Source organism: Magnolia sinica, chromosome 3, assembly GCF_029962835.1.
Source record: "Magnolia sinica isolate HGM2019 chromosome 3, MsV1, whole genome shotgun sequence".
Classification (NCBI taxonomy): Eukaryota; Viridiplantae; Streptophyta; class Magnoliopsida; order Magnoliales; family Magnoliaceae; genus Magnolia; species Magnolia sinica.
Genome location: NC_080575.1, coordinates 28,932,019 through 28,936,167, shown reverse-complemented (window position 1 = coordinate 28,936,167; position 4,149 = coordinate 28,932,019). Strand labels below are relative to the sequence as shown.

General features: G+C 33.6%; 1 non-coding gene across 1 annotated transcript; it reads right to left on the bottom strand.

Moving 5' to 3' along the window:
• Nucleotides 1-3,606: 3,606 nt before the first annotated feature.
• On the bottom strand, nt 3,607-3,713 carry LOC131241918 (small nucleolar RNA R71). The gene has a single exon (XR_009169479.1). It is a non-coding gene; the product is annotated as a small nucleolar RNA R71 (small nucleolar RNA).
• Between the last annotated feature and the right edge of the window lie 436 nt (nt 3,714-4,149).

Genomic DNA, 4,149 nt, shown 5'->3' with positions numbered 1-4,149 from the left:
TAGGGTCCAGAGACGATAGAGAACATTCCATATGGACGGTTGAGATTTGATGGATGAGTTTAACCAAATAGACAGTTATGATTAACTAATGAATGGCTCAGATTAAATAATAGGAGTATTTCCCAAAAGTAAATGAGAGTCTATCTTGAATAGGGAGGGAAACTAGGTAGTTTCCATTTCAAACTTTGTTTGTATTGGATAAAACTAAATTTTAGAAAATTGTTTCAAAGGAATTCTTTCATGCATACATGTGCCTTTCAATTGATGACATTCACTAACATGTTATGAGAAATCCACTCTACCTATTCACTTTACCATGTCATGTTAGTATACGGGTCTAAAAATAAAGTATAACTAGTACTCGAGTGGCCCACTTGATTATAAACCATGAGTAAGAAGAACTATCATTGAAACTTCTCTCCTTATTATTATTATTATTATTATTATTATTATTATTATTATTATTATTATTATTATTATTTATTTTATTTTATTTATATATTATATTTATTTATATTTTATATTTACCATCGTACTTTACACATGTGTGTGCACATGTGTGGAGGATGGAAACATTAGGTGACGTGTGTAGATGAAACGGTGGATCCGTTTCCTACTATTAATGTTCTCCTCATTTTTTTCTCTGTTATTATACAAAAACCAGATGTTTTATCTTCCTTTGTGTTTTATTTTATTTTTAGATGTGGGACTTACAACGATGTAGACCAAAATCCACTTCATTCATCGATTTTGTTATATTTTGTTGAGCCATTGGCCCGAATATAAGATAGATTTGAATTTTAAGTAGGACGTAGAGGGTAGTTTCTAATTTTTTTTAAAAACAACTCAAGTTTCTTTGTACTTGGAGAGCCGTGAGAGAATAACCCTCTCACATCCTCATTTTTCACATAAAACTTTGGTCTTACATATCTTTTAATTGTACTGTCCAAATAAGGTAAAATTTTAGTATGGTCCTTCATTTTGTGTGATCTATAAACAAACAAAATTTGGAACTCGATCTCTTAAGGATGACCGAGATGTCTATTTAATGGCTCAGGCCTATTTGTAACACAAAACAATGTTTAACGACATCCTATGTAAAAATTAACCGATAGTTTTGATGTATATGCTATGATCTCCTTAATGAATGGTTTATTTAGACATTTAGATGACCCAGTTGGCAAATCGGACTATGATGGATGATGAATTGATGGTCTAAATTTTAAATAAGTAGATGGTTAAAATGTTAATCATATTTATGGGTTATTGTACGGTCATTTTTATAAATGAATAAATATAAAGTAGTTTTTGGATGCGATCTATGTTAGAAATGTATAATGTTATATTTAAGCTATTGGGTTCATAGGTGTCAAATGTGTAGATCATGATTTTGACGATAAATTAAGCATATTTATAATTGACAAATAAGATGAACGAATCAGAATGTTAATTTGATGTGTGTACGTACGAGTAGATATGAAGATCTAATAGTTACTTTACTTTGATCAAGTGCCCCAAATTCAAAGCGGTCGGTTAGATATCCTCATCTAGTGATAAATAATTGATTTAACAATTGGTTTAATGAACGGGTGAGAATTCTAAGGTATTCAGGGGTTTGTCCTATTAATCAACCGTTGAAAAATGCTCCCTATGGTTAGATTCAGGTAAACCACATAAATATTAATGGATCTACAAGTGTAGAGTTGAACAAGTTTAATCGTATATCCTTATGTATAGGTAAACTCGCACCAAAAATTTCGGGTTGTTACAGATACCATCAAAGCTAGGTTTGATTCCATCGAAAGACGTGCAATGACATCGAAGAATTACACATATTCAAAAGATCATTGCTGACAGTTTCCCAATTCAACTCGGATCTTTCGATGAGATTTTAATGCCATCAAAGGTGCGATAACTGCATAAATTAAAGCGATTTTAAAGTCGGTCTAATCAAAGTCTATATAAAGGGGTGTTTGGAGTTCTTTTAGGTACGAATTATGGTAGGAGTGAGCAAGGAGTTGTGATGCTTCAAGGAGTCATTCCTCATCTTCAATACTTCTATTCTAATTAGTTTTTATATTTTTCCTTTAAGAATTCTAGCTCAATTATGTCTTTGGTTGGCTAATCTCATAGCTAGAGCTAAGGGGTAAAGCTTGTAGTTTATTTTAATGTTTATTTTACTTTTATTTAAGCTCTTTGGTTTATATGTTGAACAATTCATGGTTTTTAGTTTGAATAAAGAAGTATTTTTAATTTACTTTGATCCATTGTCGACTCTGGGCACATTAGATGCTTATGATGGCTTTTGATATGTTTTTACATATTTTGCAATTGTGTGATCCTTAAAATTCATTAATCTACTATTAACTCTGAGCATGGTAGATGCTTTGAATTCCCTACGATTATCATGTTGATGCTTTATGTGGCAACCAATCCAATGAATGTTCAGAATCTGTTTTGATGTATGAATGGTGTTTCAACCGCTCTATCATCCAACTGAATAAATTAGGACTTCAATTCCAGCTGAAGTGTATTGATTGAATCAAGTATAATGGAATTAAGATGGCTACAAGTGGATCCTTAGCACTCTAGTACTTTACTCTTGATAGTTTCACTTCACAATTATTCTTCTCAATAATTTCCATGTTTAGATTAGTCTCTAGTTCTAATTCCAAAGTAGTTTAGAATTAACACAAATATCAAGTCCTTATGAGTACGACCTCGTCTCATCGAGATTATTACTACATCACAGCCCTACACTTGGGGTTGTCGAACAAGTTTTTGGCTCCGTTGCCGGGAACTTCGGTTGCATTTTATGAATTATATTTGTACTCGAATTAGCTTAGGATTAGGTTTTTTTTTTTTTTGTTTTCTAGATTAGTTTCCTTTGAATTATTAGATACTAATGTTGTTTGTTTACGTTTTGTAGCACTTAACATAGAATCTTCGACTTTGGTAATATCCTTCCATCTCTTCTTTTATTTTCAGAATTCTACTATTCTGTAATTTTTCTTTTATAGGTTTTAGACTTGGGGATTGTGAGTGTTTCATGCCCAAGTGGTTCCGTGACACCACTCTACATGTCTTAAGTGAAGGAGGTCTAGTCGAAGGATTACAGATCCATCACTGGGTTAGACATCATCTTAGAACTCTTGAGTTAAAAGAAATTATGACTGCAAATCAACCGCACCATCCCGCTGAGGAACAACAAGATGAGAATAAAATGCATAATATTCCTCCACCTAAGACACCGTGTGATTACCTACAACCAGCAAAGATAAGTACGCCTTCCTGCATAGTGTTTCCACACAATGCAGGAAACATAGACTTTAAACCAGGAGTGATCCAACTACTCCCAAAGTTTTATGGACTTAATTCTGACATTCTATACTTACATCTTAAGGAATTCGATGAGATCATAGCAACTCTAGACTTTCAAAACATGTTCGATGACACCTTAAGATTGAAATTGTTTCATTTCTCTCTAAGGAGAAAGCCAAGTCATGGCTTTACTCCTTGAGACCAAGATCAATAGGGACATGGGCAACATGGGCTGAGATGACTTGGGAGTTCCTTAAAACGTTCTTCCCGGTTCATAAGACCAATACCCTTAGGAGGGAGATCATGAATTTCTCTCAGAAAAAGGAAGAGACCTTCTTCCAATACTGGGAGAGATTCAAGGATATTCTGAACTCTTGCCCACATCATGGCTACGAAATTTGGTGAGTCATAAGCTTTTTCTGCGATGGACTGACTTCGCTCATGCACCAATTTATAGAGATTATATGCAATGGGGAATTCATGAATAAGGAAGTCGATGACACATGAGATCATTTTGATATACTTGCTGAAAACGTGCAATCATGGGTGTAACGCCCTGAAATTCGGGGGTCGAGCATAACTCAGCTCCCGAGTTCCAAAACATCACTTATGCAACATATTTAACGATGGATGTATGTTAACTGTATTAGTGCATAAAACATGGGATAGATTAAGCCAAAACACAGATATAATTCAAGGATAAGTGAAGAAAGCAAGCGGAAGACTTATAGAAAAATATGTGTACAAGTGCAAATCCCTGAAGTACATATACATACCAGGTCGTAGTAAAAGTGTTACTATCAAAATTACAAGTATCAAGTTACATTA